The sequence below is a fragment of the Cetorhinus maximus genome, chromosome 14 (assembly GCF_964194155.1).
Source record: "Cetorhinus maximus chromosome 14, sCetMax3.hap1.1, whole genome shotgun sequence".
Classification (NCBI taxonomy): domain Eukaryota; kingdom Metazoa; phylum Chordata; class Chondrichthyes; order Lamniformes; family Cetorhinidae; genus Cetorhinus; species Cetorhinus maximus.
This window is the reverse complement of record NC_135892.1, coordinates 49,370,897-49,390,055: the sequence shown is the minus strand read 5'-3', so window position 1 is coordinate 49,390,055 and position 19,159 is coordinate 49,370,897. Positions and strand designations below refer to the sequence as shown.

The 19,159-nt window shown below is 43.4% G+C and overlaps 1 protein-coding gene across 3 annotated transcripts in view; it reads right to left on the bottom strand.

Annotated features, from left to right (window-relative positions):
- fam161a (FAM161 centrosomal protein A) overlaps positions 1-19,159 on the bottom strand; it is a 48,995-nt gene that overhangs the window by 19,016 nt on the left and 10,820 nt on the right. The window lies entirely within an intron of this gene.

Sequence of the window (19,159 nt, the reverse complement as noted above, 5' to 3'; positions counted from 1 at the left end):
TGAGGTGTGAATCCCTGTGGATGTGTGATGGGTTTGAGAGAGTGAGAGTTCAGAGTGACGAGAAGAGTGACTTACCCTGTCGGTACAGATGAGACTATTCATCCTCTTCCTGCACTGGTTGGCTGTTCTCTTTTGCAGGACATTGGCGCTGAACACCACTGCCACCGCCCCCCCATGCTGGGTTGGTGATCTTGCTTGCTGGCCTTCACCCAGGGCGGGGGTAGAGGACATTGCAGCGGGCCTCCACTGCATCCAGTAGGTGGCTTCGGGAGGCGTCATTAAATCTAGGGGCAGCATGTTTCCTCCCTTTGGCAGCCATCAGTTCCCAGCTGCTTCCTATCCCTTGAAGAGTGCTAGCTGTTTGCAGAGGCAACCTTTAAATAGGGCACCCGGTTTACTGATGTACTGAGGTGACAGTGGGGTATGTGAATCAGAGGCTGCCCCACCAGTGATCCGGTGTGTTTCCGGGAATGCATAATGAACGAGGTGGGAATGGGACGTCACGGCCTTTTACCCTCCCGCTACTGCACTTAGTTCAAACCTGGGCTATTCCGCCCATCTTTGTTGTATCAGCTATTTAAAGCACAATTTATAGTTTCTACTAAATGCCAAGTGCCTGTTAGTTCATGTGGATTTTGGTTTGATTGTTACAGTAAAAGTTTTAAGAAGTGAAATCTTGTCCATCGATTTCTTCCATTGGAGTCATTTGGGAAGCTCGGTTCTTTCACATTATTGGTCTCCACAGGGATCGTAACGGTGTACAAATTTTAATGATCAGATTGACTTGACTGGATTGTTTGCTCACAATCACTCCATTTTATTACAAGGTTAGGCCTTCCTATAAGAGGTAGTTAATTAGTATTTTAGTGCCCATAGCAATTGTTACTTTTGCGAAAATGCAATCAAATAAATTGTACATATCTGAATTTGAGGCACAAGTGCAAAAGTCAACATTGCAAACAGATTTAGCAAAAGAATATGGTGGTCACTCAGGCAGCCATCAGTAAAATCTACATACAACAGATTCTGTGTTGAAATGGATCAGAAGTGGAAATTTCAGAAGCAATATCACTGGATGCACACTTCTAAAATCAATAATGTTGGGGTAGAAATCTTTGCATGGTTCCCCGGGATTTCAGAAACAATTTTAAAAACATAAGAAATAGTGGCAGGAATAGGGTATATGGCCTCTTGCACCTGTCCCACCATTCAATAAGATCATTGCTGAGCATGTGAGCAAGAGAGTGAGTGCATGTGTGTGAAGTGAGTGTGAGTGCGTGTGCATGTGAGCAAGAGAGTGAGTGCGTGTGTGTGTGAAGTGAGACTGAGTGTGGGAGCAAGAGAATGAGTGTATGTGTGCGTGCGCAAATGCGTAACTGAGAGTGAATGTGTGTGTGGGAAATCCGTTTGTATCCAGGGAATGGGCTCACTTCTTCAGGAGTTAGCCAATCCTGAAAGTGGCCTCCATCCAGGGAGGCAATGCTTGGCATTTCGATGCAGTTGGCTACTGGAAGCGTTCAAGGGGCAGTCGGCATCACAGTCAATGTGGCATACAGGAGTGCCACCAGCTTACCGGCAAAGAGAAGCTCATTCTGCAAGTAAATCCCTCATCCAAGCACTGAGGCTCGTCCAAGTCAGTCCACTTCACGCCTGCATTCCCCCAGAAAGAACAATGTATTATGCTTTTCAATCAATGTCCTTTCTTCCTTTATGTTATCGCAAGCAGGAACGAATCAGGCAATGGCTTCTATTATAATAGTCGATGTGGTTCTCACATTGCAGGTTTTTTGCTAAAGTGGCCCTTGCTTGAAATATAGAAGATCACTGCCCTATATAATTATAGTAAGCATCTGTGGAGAGAGAAACAGAGTTAACGTTTCACTGAAACATTGGCTCAGGACTTCTGATCTCTTGGGGGGGTAACACATAAGATGCACTGGGGAACCCCCTGGAAGTCCCCATGCAAGAGCTGCACATCAATTGCCCGGGAAGTTTAAACTTCTGATGAGAAAATACCCTTCATTTGGAACCATCTGAAACTCTGATTAGAAGAAGTTACCCAGGAGAGGTTTGCAGTATTAAAACCACTTCTAACTCCTGGAAAACAATACTACAGACCCCCACAAACCCCCCGACAATCCCCCATTACCTCCCCGACCAACCCCTATTAACCCTCCTGACCAACCCCAGATCACCTGACCAACCCCAGATCACCTGACCAACCTCCTCTCCAACTACACCCCCATTACAAGAACGTAAGAAATAAAAGCAGGAGATGGCCATGCAACCCCCCCCCCACCCCACACCCCCCCCCCCACCCCACCATGACTACCCTCCCGACCACCCTCCGCACTCCCCTGGCCACCTCCCCATGCCCCAGACTACCCTCCCAACAACCCAACTACCCTCCCCATGGCCCAACTATCCTTCCCATACCCCGACTACCCTCCCGACATCCCGACTACCCTCCCCACCCACCCACCACCCTCCCGATATCCTGACTACCCTCCCTACCCCGCAACTACCCCCGCCTACCCTCCTGATCCTCCCAATCCCCAACCGACACCCCACCCCGAGCACCCAAACCCCCACCCCTGACAACCCTACCCCCTCATCCACTTACCTTCTCCCTGGCTTCTCAAAGTGGCTGGGACCTTTAAACTTACTTGGTTCACGGCAGCTGGTGTTGTAAGGGGGCATGGCTCCACTTCCCCCAACATTGCTGCACTGCACTGGATTCAGGATCCAGGAATGCTGCACATTTCTCACTAAGCTCAGGACGGAAGCCCAGGTGAGAAATGTGCAGCTCCAGACTAAGGCAATTAAAAACGAGCAGAGTGGTAATCTGACTGTGATTGCCACTTCACGGGAGTTCTGTCCATTAATGCTATTTCTCTCTCCTCAGATGCTGCCTGACCTGCTGAGTATTTCCAAAATTTTCTGCTTTTATTTCAGATTTCCAGCATCAGCAGTATTTTACTTTTCTAATTGTTGCAAGACATTTTTACTCTTTTATAGGAAAAAAGCCAAAGTTGGTTTTAGTGTTCTCTAGTTAACATTGGATGGATGAAAATGAAAAAAGATTTATGACATAACTCATAAGAAAATGGTTGGAGAAGTCAATGAAATGTCTTCTGCCCGACGCAACAAACGAATGGCTAGCAATGCTATTTGCATTACTTCAAAAGTGCCAGCCTTTTAATGAGCTCAACCTTAATAAAGTTTCTGCCAGGGTAGGCCACACCTTTTGTGACAAAAAGTGTGTTGATGAGAAATAGAAGAGCCGGTGAATCTTTTAAGTGCCAACGTAGATGGATCCAGAAGCTTCTGCTTCTTTCATCATTTCAAAAATGTTCAACACTTCTCTTGAGGCATCATTAACCATTGGTGATCTTTACTGGCTTACATATTTGAAGAGTACGTTCAACTTCTGGACAAAACAACAGGCTCAGGATAAAATGTTAATAATTATCAATAACTGCCATGAAGACATTTCTGTACTAACATGTGTTTCCAACTTCAAAAGAACACCACTTCTATGCTTCAGCCGATGTAGGTTAGTTATCAAGCTTTTCAAGTTGGAACTCACTGTTGGAAGTTTCTATTTGGAAAAAATTCTGATGAAAGATCACAGACCTGAAATGTTAACTCAATTTCTCTCTTCACAGACACTGCCAGATCTGCTGAGTGTTTCCAGCATTTTCTATTTTTAGTTCAGATTTCCAGCGTCTGCAGTATTTTGCTTTTATAGAAAAAGACTAGATGCTCACAAAGCCAAAACAGGTTTTTTGATTAGTTTGCTGGATGCCATGAAATTTGGAACTTGTGACTCAGAGCAACTTTGCAATCTACTTTTGCCATGGGGGTACAGAGGAGGAGAATTTGGTACAAGTTGAAGAAATTAAAACTGATCATGAGCTGCAGAGCACTTGGGAGTAACTTTAGCTAGTTGGACTGATCCCTGCTAATGTTCTTCAAGTTTTATATAAAGTGATTGATAGCTGCTTTTGTGAAGCTTTTGAAGCTTTGAGCCAACCCTGGACAGAATTAAATTTGAATGAATAGCTAGAATTTTGAAGATACTGATGTCGCTTCTGATCCTCTGACTTTAGTAGCTTCTTTCAAGATGCTTTCTGACATTCATTATATGCAGTGCCCATCTAGCATTTATTTGATTCAAGCTCATCTGGCAAAAACTGAAGAAACGATTGCTCATGATTCAATTTTGAAAATAAAACAGTTGAAAATGGCTGATTTTAAAAAAACGTAGTACGGTGAAATTAAAGTAAACTATGATTTTTTTTCTTATCCTTGAAGCTGTAAATATTTGAATGTGTTTATAAGGAAAGCTTACCAATTTTTATAGTACAAATGCTATTTTTTGTTGGAATAGCCAAAATTATAACATTAAGCTGCCCTGACAGTGTACTTGATTTGCCATTTACCTTAATTATATAAACAATCAATGCTTCTATAAATTTTTTTAGTTGTATCCTTGTCTTGACTGCATTCCCAATTTGTGTTGCAAGTAAATGTGAGAAAATTATAGTTGGTTCAGTATTAAGTTAATTTCTGTAAATTAGAAACAACAGGGTTCCAACAACCAAATTTCGCAGAACTCCAATCACCACTTCACTAAGTTGAATATTACTACACTTAGAAGTATGATGTGCTTTCTTTTGGAGTTTTACCCTGTAATCCTCATTAAACTAAAAGCCACACAAGTCTTTCATGTAAAACATTGACAAAGCCTCTGAAAGTCAAATAAACCACAATCATAGGGAGTTCCACTATCTACCTATAAACAGTATCAAAAAAAAACTCATGGTTTGTCAGCTAGGTTCTTACCCTTTTAAATTAATGTTAGCTGTTCTTTAATACATTGTTCATAAATAGGTAGTACTCCAGCACAGTCCTTAAGCATTAGCCATTATTTTACTTATTAAAGCTGTTGGTTGTCCAATTGCTTGGATCAAATTTATCATTTTTTAAAAAAGAGAAACAATGATATCTTGTTTCCAGTCCTACAGAACCTAACTAATGCCTGGCACCGACTATTTTGGCCGAATGGCCGTTTTCTGTGCCATATATCCTATGATTGCTCAATGACAATAAACAGTGCCTCAAATATTTCTCCCCAATCTCATTCAGTAAAATATGATTATAGATCATCCGGTTCAAGAAATTTGCCAACCTTAAATCCCCTAATTCATCAATTACTTTTGAAGCACCAATTTCAAAATTGCTGAAGATGTTGGGTATACTCCAGAAATTGTGTAGCAAATTAGCAGTATCTACCTGGTGAACACATGTATGAAATATTAATTTAAAATTTCAACGATCATATTTTTAATATCACTTCTACTATTAGAATTCTAAACTTCCGCCGTAACTACTCTTTCTACTATGTATTGTTTTAGCTTTTTGCTTAACATTTATAGATATGCTTATCCCAAGGGGCCTTTTTGCATTTCTAGCTTCTCCCTTAGCTTTCTTTAGGGAATTTCCCTCTCCCTTTCTTTTTCATGCAAGTTTGATATAATCTGGTTTTCCTAATCATTTCCATTTTTATTAACTTTGGCATGAGTTCTGGAAACTACATACAAACCACATTTTTTGGATGTACTGGTTGATCTTCTGTGGCACTGCACATATATAGTCAAGAAACAAGTGTATGAAGATTAGAGGACAGGGCAAGAAGGTAAAGGGAGGAAGGAAGGAAGGAAGGTCATGATTGATAATCAGCAGGGGCTCAAAGGTTGCAATTTACAAGATGGGGTTGAAGGTTGTAATATATGTTCTTTGGGGGATTGCAATTCATGTTTAGTTGGGCAGGTATCAAACAGTGCTGAATTGGGGCACTTTTCCAGTCATCAGGAAGAGGGCTGTAGTGTATATTACTTGTTTCCAGCTGCTTTCCAAGCATTCCAAGGATCTCCTTCTATAGAACAGACAAGGTGACCAACTCTTATGAAATAAAATAAGGGACACCTTGACCTTGCAACCAGGGTGCGGGCATGGTGGTGTAGGTGGCCTTGAGAGTTTGCTAAGCATGAAAGTGGGGCAGGGGCCTTTCAAGATGAGAGGAAGTGGGGAGGGGAGGTCTTGATTGCATAATGAGGGAGGAGGTGCTAAATTAAATTAAAACTTACAAGTCATCTTGTTGAGAGACATTATCTTCTCTCTGCTGGCCTACTCGGTCACTTGAAGTCCCATTCAAATCACTCAAACTTGCTCTAGAATCCAGGTTTAGTTTCCTGCAGCCTGTCCTAGAAATACAGGCCAAAGAGTGTCCCATGGCACAAACAGTCAAAATAAGGGATAATCCCTTAAAATACAGGACAGTTGGTCACTCTGAGAACAGATGACTTTGGTGCTTTTCTTGTGCAGTTTTCCATTTCTCAGCTGAGCTTATTATTTTGTAAGTAGTGATAGTAGGAAAGTAGTGATAGTTTTATGTCTAGGTTAACAAGCCAATCAACTGTTTCAGTTGATGCAGTGTGAATGGTTGTGATGAATGGATCTCTCAGGGCAGGAGTTTGATGGCCCAGGTCAGCAGCAATGCTGGGACAATCGACGATGACTGCGAAGATTGCTGCACCCCAAACTTTTTGCATTCTTCCAGCTGGGACTTCCCCCTTTTCACAACATCAGCTGCTGTATTCAGGTGTTTAAAGATCTCAAAGGTTTTCAGCTATTCTCAGGGGGGCTGGACGATAGGGTGGGCATGCGAGCAAGTGTGCCAGAGCAGGTAGTTGGGTGAGAGCAGGTGGTTGGGTGAACGAATGAGTAGGGAAATCAATGCAATCAGGCAGAGCCAAACTGGTTTTGTGAAAGAGAAATCGTAGTTGGGCGGGAGGTAGTTGGGTACCTGAGTGTAAGGGATGGGTAGTCTGGCTGGGCAGGGGGTTGGGGGTGAGCAGTCGGCTCATTGGGGGTGTGGGCTTGTGCTGTTAATCACTGAGTCACGCCAGAGATTAAACAGCGTAACAATTCCTGGGTAAGTAGCACGTATCTAGCCCAAATCTCTGACACTGAGATCAATATGAGACACATTTGTGGAGGGACCAGGGAGTGCAAATCAGCCCATTGGAAGGTGTTTTCCACCATTTTCAATATGAGATTCATTCTGGACCTTGGCTCTGGTGTTCTGGAGGTGTTGTCAGTAGGTCAATGCATGATCAATAGTGATACCAAGGTATTTTGGTGTTGGGTTGTGGGTGAGTAGTTGCCACAGGCATTTCAGCATTTGTTCTCATGTCAGGACCTTTGAGGGGTCCTAAAGTACAACAGTGGTGGACACCTGAACATTCACCACTTTTGGCATCGAAAGATCTGGCCCAGTATGTGGGCAATGGTCTGACTTGAATGGCCACAGTCACAATTAGATCTGTTCCTCATGTTCCATTTGAGAAGCAAGTGGCCATATCTTCCCTGGCTCATCTTCAAGTGATTGAGGTTGTCCAGATTTTCCATAAAGATTTAAACCTGGGACTTCCATCACTCAGGTCAGTTATCAGGTTGTGGTTGGTGATGTTTGTAATCAACCAGAAAGTGTGCCATTGAGAGGTGGGGCTGTCAGTTTATAGAGTATGGAATGTGTTGGGGCTGTGGGATTTCAGACAGCTGCATGGGATTTTTGATGTCCTGTGTCAGTGAAGGAGCTTTGCTAGCTGTCTGCCTGTGGTGTTCTCTGAGGAGGATGTTTTCCCTGGGGACATCAGGAGGTTCAATGTGTGCTAGCACAGTAAGCGACTGGAGCTACGTTGGTCTTAACGTTCCAGAAATAATCCTCAAGATTTCCTGGAGGGGGGTATCTATCGTGTTTGTGTGGCGGCTCCTGAGCCAGGTTCAGCAGCAGTACTCTGCTGCTGGGTAAGCAAGGGCGAGTGAAGCAGTGTGTAGTGTGTTGGCTCTGCAGCCCCAGGTGTTTTCCACCATTTTCAGTATGAGATTCATTCTTGACCTTGGCTCTGTTGTTCCGGAGGTGTTGCCAGTAGGTCAATAGTGATACCAAGGTATTTAGGCGTTGGGTCGTGGGTGAGTGGTTGCCACAGAACTGGACACGAAGTTCTTCCCTGACCTTCAAGTTCAGGTGGAAGGCTGAAAAGGGCTCCCACAGGGAGCAGTCCTTGCACCCACCCTCTTCAAAACATATACCAATGGCCTCCTTTCCACAAAGTCACAGCTCCTCGCATATGTTGACAACTTGACCTTGGTTTCCCAAGCTAAAGAACTCCAGGACATTGAGAAAACTCTCACTGAAGACCTATTTTCTCTGGAAGTCCACTTCAGACTTCGACCAAATGCTGCCAAGACTGCCATTTCAGATTAACCAAGTTTCTCTATTCCTACTTTCTTCTCCAGCTCAATTTGTGATCCCACATAACTATTCTGGATTTTAAATTACTTTGCACTGTGTGGAGGATATTATAAATTCTTGGGTGTTAGTTAATAAGGGCATTTATAGTTTTGATTTTGTTTAACAAAATGACCTCTATTGCAAATGCTTTTTTTTATTCATTAATGGCATGTGGGCATCATTGGCTAGGCCAGCATTTATTGCCCATCCCTAATTGCCCTCCAGAAGGTGGTGGTGAGCTGTCTTCTTGACCGCTGCAGTCCATGTGGTGTAGGTGCATCCACAGTACTGTTAGGGAGTTCCAGGATTTTGACCCAGCAACAGTTCACATCACCATCACATCATCACCTACTGGTGCAAAAGCATTGGAATCTTGAGCCATTCACCTTTTAAAATATAACATATTTATCTTGAGATTTCAATAAACAATTTTAGAACTAATTCTGCTTTTCTTAATTGAAATATTTTCAGCAGGATTTCAATGCATTTCTCATTCTTCTGAAGTTTATCTTTTTAAAATAGTTTGGCTCAGATTTTTCTGTCAGAATAACAGTGAGTTAGAACTAAAAGCTGACAAGGCCACAGGTCCTAATGGATTTCATCTGAGGGTCTTAAAAGAAGTGGCTTCTAAGGTTGTAGCTGTATAGGTTTTAATTTTCCAAAATTCCCTAGGGCTGAATCTTCTGTTCGGCGTGCGGGGGCGGGCCCTGCATACCTACACATGAAATGATGCGCGGTGACGTCGGGCGTCCGTCCTGACATCACCGCGCGTCATTCCAATCTTCTGTCAAAGGCCTGTTGAGGTCATTACTGAACTAATTAAAGTACTTGTCAGGGCTGCCCGTCCAACCTTAACGTTGGCGAGCAGGCAAAGAGCCCAGGCGGGAAATTTAACATGAGGACGAGAATTTTAAAATCAAGATGTTGGTGAATTGGAGGAAGCCAATGCAGGTTTACAGCACGGATGGCGGGTGAGTGTAACATGCTGAGAGTTAGGACATTGACTGCAGAATTTCACAGTAAGAAACTCTACAGGTGCTATATATCGTTACTATTAGGCAGTATTTATTCTTCTTCTTAGTGTGGCTTTAATTAATAATAGAAATAATGTCTCAGAAGGAGAAAAGGATAAAAGGTTTGTAATTTTTGCTTAGTGAGTTACTCCCATTCATTTCACAACATATAGTATGTGTTCTAAATTAAATTTTGATTATGAATACTGTACATTTACTCTTGTTACCATATTGTTTTTATTTTACCTACTGCATGATCTAATTATCAGACAGGAATTTGTGCTCTTTTAATAGGCAGTGTGAGAACAAATGGTTGAAACTACCGCATTGTAAAAACAATCTGGTTCACTATTGTCCTTTAAGGAAATTTGTGGTCCTTACCCCATCTGTTCTATCTGGGACTCCAGACCCACAGCATTGTGATTAACCCCTAACTGTCCTCTGAAATGGTCTAGCAAGCCACTCAGTTGTATCAAACCACAAAAAAAACATCCAATAAAACCGTCTGGACCACCCAGCATTAATCTGGGTATGCATTGATCATGACACCCAGTCCAGTCAACCTTGCAAAGTCGACCTCACAAACATCTGGGGACTTGTGCCAAAGTAGGGAAGAGGTGTCCTGCAGACTAGTCAAGCAACAGCCTGACATAGTTAAATTCACAGAATCATACCTTTCAACCAACGTCCCAGACTCCTCTATCGCATCCCTTGGTATGTTTTGTTCCAGCAGCAGGTCAGACCCACCTGAGCTCGCAACACTGTAGTACATAGTCAGGAGGGAGCGGACCTGGGAGTCCTCAACATTGATTCCAGAGCCTATGAAATTTCTTGGTGTCAGGTCAAACATGGCAAGAAAATGTTATGCTGATTACCACCTATTGTCATCCCTTAGATGATGAATCAGTACTCCTCCATGTTGAACACCAATTGGAAGAAGCACCAAGGGTAGCAAGGGCACAGAATGTACTCTGGATGGGGGACTTCAATGTCCATCACCAAATGTGGCTCAATGGTGCCTCTACTGGCCAAGTCCTCAAGGATATAGCTTAGCTGCCAGATTGGGCCTGTGGAAGGTGGTGAGAGAACCAACAAGAAGGAAAAACTTACTTGAGCTCATCCTCATCAACCTACCTGATGTAGATGCATCTATCTATGACAGCATTGGTAAAGTGGCCACTGCACAGTCCTTGCAGAGGCAAAGTCCCATTTTCCCACCTTCACACTGATTATGTTGTGTGGCACTACCACTGTGCTAAATGGAAGATATTCAGAACAGATCAAGCTTAGATTAAGACACACCCACAGACTAAACCTCTACTTTAAAAGAAAAACCTTTTCCAATAATATTATATACATTAATAGCTTCATGACACATACCTAAGTCGTGATTGGTGTTGGACAATTAAATAATGGGAAGAAAGGCTCTGTGAACATCCCCATCCTCAATGATGGTGTAGCCAGCACATGAGCATAAAAGGGAAGGCTGAAACATTGGCCAGAATTTTCTGTTCAGTGTGTGGGGCCCACGCGTAAAATGATGTGCGATGACGTCCGGGCGCGGTGACGCACCGGAGTTGGCTGCACGCCCACCAAACTGTCAAAGGCCTGTTAGGGCCATTAATGAACTAATTAAAGTACTTTTCAAGGTTGCCTGTCCAGCCTTAAGGTTGGCGGGCAGGCGAAGAGCCCAGGCGGCCTTTGTATTTTTCATGGAACCTCATCCACAGGTGGGATGAGGTTTCATGAAGGGTTTATTAATTCAATAAAAAGTTTTATGAAAATTCATAAACATGTCCCAACTCATGTGACAATGTCATGAGGGGTCATGTCTGAATAATTTTATTTTTTTATTTTTCCCATCTTTATAACTGAATTTAATCTCCCTGAGGCAGCTCCGTGCCTCAGGGAGATTTCTGCTTTCTTTTGCACACATGCGCGAAAGAGCACAGGCCCCGACTTTCCCTCCTCCCTCCGCCTGTACAGGTAGTGCTGAGCACTTCCAGCCACGCGTCACGCTGGGCAAGCCTTAATTGGCCCGCCTACATAAAATGGCAGCACGCAGCCAATTGTGGGTGGCGATCGGCCCCGAGCCTGCTCCCAACTGGCCCGCCCGACGGGGAGAAAATTCTCCCCCTAGATTCTGGAAAAGTCCCATCAGATTAGAAAATAGTGAATGTGACTCCTCTATTCAAGAAAGGAAGGAAACAGAAAGCAGGAAACTATAGGCCAGTTACATTAACATCTGTTACAGGGGAAACGCTGGAATCTATTATCAAGTAAGTTATAGCTGGGCATTTAGAAAATTTCAATGCAATAAGGCAGAGTCAACTTGGTTTTGTGAAAGAGAAATCGTGTTTGACTAAGTAAGCAGAATGTGGATAAAGGGGAACATGTAGATGTGGTGTACTTAGATTTGCAGAAGTAATTTGATAAGATGCCATGTCAAAGGTAGAGCTCATGGTCTAGAGGATAATATATTAGCATGGATAGATTGGTTAGCTAACAGGAAACAGACATTATGCATAAATGGGTCATTTTTGTGTTGGCAAGATATAATGAATGGAGTGTCATAAGGATCAGTACTGGAGCCTCAACTATGTACAATCTATATCAATGATTTGGAAGAAAGGATTGAATGCATATGTTGCTGGCAAATAGATAGATAGGAAAGTAAGTTGTGAAGAGGATATAAGGGTGGAATTTTACGCTGGCGGAATTTTGCGGCCCTGCCCCTCCGCAACTGGGCTGTAAAATTCTGCCCAAGGAGTCTGCAAAGGGATATAGATAGGTTAACTGAGTGGACAAAAAATTGGCAGATGCAGTATGATGTGGGAAAATGTGAACTTGTCTACTTTGGCAGGAAGAATAGTAAAGCAACATATTATCTAAATGGAGAAAGATTGCAGAATTCTTGAGGTACAGAGGGGTCTTAGTGTCCTGGTACATGAATCACAAAAAGTTAGTACTCAAGTACAGCAAGTTGTCGTTTATTGCATGGGGAATGGAATATAAAAGTAGGGATGTTTTACGACAGTTGCACAGGGTATTGGTGAGACCACATCTGAAGTAGTGTGTGCAGTTTTGGTCTCCTTATTTAAGAAAGAATATAATTGCATTAGAAGCAGTTCAGTGAAAGTTCACACAACTGATTCATGGGATGAGGGGGTTATTTTATGAGGAAAGGTTGGACAGATTGGGCCTGTATCCATTGGAGTTTAGGAGGATGACAGGCGATCTTATTGAAATACACAAGACCCAGAGGGATACTGAAAGGATGATTCCCCTTGTGTGAAACAGCAAAACTAAGGGATGTGATTTAAAATAAGGGGTCTCTCGCTTAAGATGGAGATGAGGAGAAATCTTTTTCTCAGGTTATCGTGAGTCTGTGGAACTCTTCCCCAGAGATTGGTAGAGGCAGGGTCACTGTGATTTGGACAAGCTGAGTGAGTGGGCAGATGCATGGCAGATGCAGTATAATGTGGATAAATGTGAGGTTATCCATTTTGGTAGCAAAAACAGGAAGGCAGATTATCTGAATGGCTATAAATTGAGAGAGGGGAACATGCAACGAGACCTGGGTGTCCTTGTACACCAGTCGCTGAAGGTAAGCATGCAGGTGCAGCAGGCGATAAAGAAGGCAAATGGTATGTTGGCCTTCATAGCCAGAGGATTCAAGTACAGGAACAGAGATGTCTTGCTGCAATTGTACAGGGCCTTGGTGAGACCACACCTGGAATATTGTGTGCAGTTTTGGACTCCTTATCTGAGGAAGGATGTTCTTGGTATAGAGAGTGCAGCGAAGGTTTACCAGACTGATTCCTGGGGTGGCGGGACTTGACATACAAGGAGAGATTGAGTCAATTAGGATTATATTCGCTGGAGTTCAGAAGAATGAGGGGGGGATCTCATAGAAACCTATAAAATTCTAACAGGACTAGACAGGGTAGATGCAGGAACGATGTTCCCGATGGTGGGGGAGTCCAGAACCAGGGGTCACAGTCTGAAGAGATGGGGTAGACTATTTAGGACTGAGATGAGGAGAAATTTCTTCACCCAGTGAGTGGTGAGCCTGTGGAATTCGTTACCACAGAAAGAAGTTGAGACCAAAACATTGTATGCTTTCAAGAAGGAGTTAGATATAGCTCTTGGGGCGAAAGGGATCAAAGGGTATGGGGAGAAAGCGGGAGCAAGCTATTGAGTTGGATGATCAGCCATGATCATAATGAATGGCGGAGCAGGCTCGAAGGGCCGACTGGCCTACTCCTGCTCCTAGTTTCTATGTTTCTATGAATATTTTTAAGGCAGAGGTTGATAGATTCTTGACTAAGGAGGGAATCAAAGGGCAGGATTTTCAGCTCAGCGTGTGTGCACACACCCAACATGCATAAGCGTGAAATAGCGCGCAACATCAGGCGAGCATCCCGGCGTCATTGCGCACTTGCACGATATTTCAGTCAGCAGGCACGCCCGAGAGGCAGCAGCGCGCCCACCGACAATTAAGAGGGCTATTAAGTCCATCAATCAATTAATTAAATTGAATTTTTCCCTGCCTGTCCAACCTCACAGTTGGCGGGCAGGCGAATAGGCCAGGCAGCCTTTGCATTTTTTGCGAAATTTCATCCATGGGCGGGATGAGGTTTCCAACAAAGACTAAAAAAAAATAAATTTTTAAACTAATTTTTCACATGCCCCTATTTATGTGACAGAGTCACATGTGGGGGGACATGTTTTCCTTATTTTTCATATCTTTATTTTTCATGGTAAAAATCTTCAGCTCCCTGAGGCAGCTCTGTGCCTTCAGGGAGCTTTCACTAAGTGCACCCCCGCACATGCGCACACTTCAGCGCTCACGCTCCTCCCGACCCCAACCTGGCAGTGCTGAGGTTATCAGCGCGCGCTTCACGTTAATTGGCCAGCCAGCGTGAAATCGTGGTCGGGTCCCAATCGCGGGCGGCGGACCATTGCGCAGCCTTTCCTGGGCCCACCTGCCCGACAAGAGGAAAGTCCTCCCCAAAGGGTATTGGAGTTCAGGGATAGGTGGGATAGTGGCTTGAGGACACAATCAGATCAGCAGCGATCTTATTGAACGATGGAGCAGGCTCGAGGGGCCGAATGGCCTACTCCAGTTCCTAATTCATATGTTTGAGGCCAATGGCACTCACTGTTGGTACAAATGGTACAAATGCACAAATGGTACAGCAACTGCAATCAAACTCAAATATCCAAAAGCTGCTATCGTAGATGCTTTGTGAAAACAGCATCTCATTGTCTGTTTCATCATTGAAATGCCTTGAATGGGGTGAAGTAGCTGCTTTTGCACAGTTGAAACAATCCAACCTCTTCACAGAAAGCTTCTGATGAAAGTTCATTGATCTGAAAAGTTAACTGTTTTTCTCTGCACAGACGGTGCCAAACCTCCCGAGTATTTGCAGTATTTTCTACTTTATTAAAGAAAGTTAAGCCCTGTCCATTCTGGTCTAAATATTTGTTTAATGATGTCATAAGCGTTAATTAGTGCCAAACAATCTCACTGGCATCGAAAATTAACTTTTAAAATTGTTCCCTTTGGTTTTAATTGTTGTTGATTTTTTAAAAATGTAAATTTAACATTTTTCTGTTCCTTTTCTCTTGCTCTCTCCTAATTCAATCTTTCATTCTCTTTATGCGCCTGATTTGACATTGAATTCACCCAACCTATTTTTCATTCCTTCTCAGGCCTTGCACAAATTTCACAACCACTGAATAGTTTAGCGACACATGTTTGTTTGTCCTGTTCCCTCAAATCCCAGCTGCACATTTTCATTTGTTGCATCTTATCAGCTTCCATTTTCAACAATTTTCTACGCAATAACTTTATGAACCTAAAGGTGCAAGGATTAGTCTAACTTAGGAACAATGCTGTTAGACCCCCTGCGCCAGAAAAATTTAGCCTGTTATTTTAGCTTTAGTGCTGACTGGCACCAACTACCAGATTAATCATAAATGTACTCATATTATGATTACTAGTCCCAACTTGAGCTAGGTTCCCCTAGCGCCACTTAGTTGCTGACCACATTACAACCTTGGTCCAGGCATGGACAAAAGAGCTGAACTCCAGAAATGAGGTGAGAGTGACTGCCCTTGACATCAAGGCAGCATTGACCGAGTGTGGCACCAAGAAGCCCTAGTCAAACTGGAGTCAATGGGAATCGAGGAAAACTCTCTGCTGGTTAGAGTCATACCTAGCACAAAGGAAGATAGCTATGGTTGTTGGAGGTCAATCATGTGTCTCAGGAAATTGCTGCAGGAGTTCCTCAGGGTAGTGTCCTAGGCCCAAACATCTTCATCTGCTTCATCAATGCCCTTCCCTCCATCTTAAGGTCAGAAGTGGGGATGTTTGCATTATATTCGCTGATGATTGCATAATATTCAGTACCACCCTCAGACACTGACACAGTCCATGTGTAGCAAGGCCTGAAAAACATTCAGGCTTGGGCTGATAAGAGGCAAGCAACATTCACGCCACACAAGTGCCAGGCAATGACCATCCCAACAAGACAGGATCTAACCATCTTCCCTTAATATTCAAGGGCATTACCTTTGCTGAATCCCCCACTATCAACATCCTGAGGGCTACCATTGACCAGATAGTGAACTGGACCAGCCATATTAGTACTGTGGCTACAACAGCAGGTCAGAGACTATGAATTCTGTGGCGAGTAACTCACCTCCGGATTCCTCAAAGCCTGTCAACCATCTAAAAGTCACAGTTCAGGAGTGAGCTGGAATAATCTCCACTTGCCTGGATGAATGCAGCTCCAACAACACTCAAGAAGCTCAACACCATCCAGGACAAAGCAGCCCTGCTTGATTGACACCCCATCCACCACCTTAAACATTCACCCTCTCCACTACCGATGCACAGTGGCAGCAGTGTGTACCATTTACAAGATGCACTGTAGCAACTCACCAAGGCTCCTTCAACAGCACCTTCCACCCGCAATCTCTACCACCAAGAAGGACAAGAGCAACAGATGTAAGGGACTCGCCAGCTGCAACTTCCTCTCCAAGCCATACCAGTCTGACTTTGAACTATATTGCCATTCCTTCACTGTCGCTGAATCAAAATCCTGGAACGCCCCTCTAAACAGCATTGTAGGTGTACCTACACCACAGACTTCAGCGTTTCAAAAAGGCAGTTCACCACCACCATTCTCAAGGGCAATTAGGGATGGGCAGTAAATGCTGGCCCAGCTTTTGTGAACGAATAAAAAAACTGATTCCACTGTTATACTATTCTGATCATTAGCTCACATGGAAAACTGTAAAGTGAAGCAGTAATCTATAATATACACTGCAGTAGGCTAAGAGACTTTTTTTTTAAACCATATATTATATCTGAATAAAGTTATCAAGGAATCCAATGGCAGGCTTTGGATTTTTTGCTATCTCAAACATCCCATGAACTTTAATGTAATCCTAAATATTTAATGTTGCATTTTACACATGAAAGTTCATAATTTTAATTCCAAGGAGGTGGGAGGAGAGAGAAAATCTAAAATAATAAGTATTCTGAACGAATTAATGCTGTGGAACATTTGGGCACGATTTCTATTGGGGAGAAAGCAGAAGCAGGCTATTGAATTGGATGATCAGCCATGATCATAATGAATGGCGGAGCAGGCTCGAAGGGCCGAAGGCCTACTCCTGCTCCCAGTTTCTATGTTTCTATGTTTTACTCAAATTTTACATTTGGATCATGTCATAGAGTCATAGAGGTCTACAGCACAGAAAAAGGCCCTTCGGCCCATCGAGTCTGCACCGGTCAAACAAGTACCTAACTATTCTAATCCTATTTTCCAGCACCAGGCCCATAGCCTTGTGTGCCATGGCATCGCAAGTGCACATCCAAATATTTCTTAAATGTTATGAGGGTTTCTGCCTCTACCACCCTTTCAGGCAGTAAGTTCCAGATTCCCACCACCCTCTGGGTGAAAAAATTCTTCCTCACATCCCCTCTAAACCTCTTGCCTCTTACCTAAAATCTATGCCCCCTGGTTATTGATCCCTCCACCAAGGTGAAAAGTTCCTTCCTGTCTACCCTATCTATGCCCCTCATAATTTTATACACCTCAATCATGTCCCCCCCTCAATCTCCTCTGCTGCAGGGGAAATAGCCCCAGTCTATCCAATCTCTCCTCATAAATAAAACTCTCCAGCCCAAGCAACATCTTGGTAAATCTCCTTTGCACTCTCTCTAGTGCAATCACATCCTTCCTATAATGCAGATTCCAGAACTGCACGCAATACTCTAGTTGTGGCCTAACCAGCGTTTTATACAGTTCCAGCATAACCTCCCTGCTCTTATATTCTATGCCTCGGCTAATAAAGGCAAGTATCCCATATACCTTCGTAACCACCTTATCTACCTGTCCCGCTACCTTAAGGGACCGGTGGACACGCACACCAAGGTCTCTCTGATCCTCGGTACTTTCCAGGGTCCTACCATTCATCGTGAATTCCTGTGCATTGTTTGTCCTGCCCAAGTGCAACACTTCACACTTATCGGATTAAATTCCATTTGCCACTGATCAGTCCATCTGACCAGCCTGTCAAAATCCTCCTGTAATCTAAGGCTATCCTCCTCACTATTTACCACCCCACCAATTTTCGTGTTATCCGCGAACTCACTGATCAACCCTCCTACATTCAAGTCTAAATCGTTTATACATACCACAAACAGCCAGGGACCCAATACCGATCCCTGTGGAACCCCACTGGACACAGGCATCCAGTCACAAAAATACCCCTCGAACATACCCTCTGCTTCCTGCCGCTCAGCCAATTCTGGATCCAATTTGCCAAATTGCCTTGGATCCCATGGGCTCTTACCTTCATTATCAGTCTCTCATGTGGGACCTTAACAAAAGCCTTGCTGAAGTCCAAGTAGACTACATCAAATGTATTGCCCTCATCTACACACCTGGTCACCTCTTCGAAAAATTCAATCAAATTGAGCAGACATGACCTCCCCTTGACAAAACCGTGCTGACTGTCCTTGATTAATCCCTGCTTCTCCAAGTGTAGATTAATTCTGACCATTAGAATTGCTTCAACTAGTTTCCCCACCACTGAGGTTAGACTGACTGGCTTGTAGTTCCCTGGTTTATCCCTTCCTCCCTTCTTGAATAACGGTACAACATTGGCTGTTCTCCAGTCCTGTGGCACCTCTCCTGTGGCTAGAGAGGTAATGAAAATTATTGCCAGCGCCCCTGCTACCTTCTCCTTTGCCTCACTCAACAGCCTGGGATACATTTCATCTGGGCCTGAAGATTTATCTACTTTTAAGCCTGTCAGACCACTTAGAACCTCCTCCCTTTCTACACTAATTTCTTTAATTATATCACAGTCCTTCTGCCTGATTTCCATACCCACGTCGTCCCTCTCGCTTGTGAACACTGACACAAAGTATTCATTTAGAACCCTACCAACGTCTTCCGACTCCACACACAAATTACCACGATGGTCCTTAATGGGCCCTACTCTTTCCCTAGTTATCCTCTTACTCTTAATGTCCTATGTACTTTTTGCATTATTACTTTCAAACGAGGATACCAGTGTACTATTTGTGGATAGATGTGTGCTAACACAGCATAAAGTTCACATTGTACCGATATTTCCTCACAAAAATATCAGAATGCTTTCTATGTTTGACTTTTCTTCCCCAGATCAAATTAACTTTTAATGCTAATTAAATTATTTATCTGCCTTAATGCATAAAATTCTGAACCAAAAAGTAAAT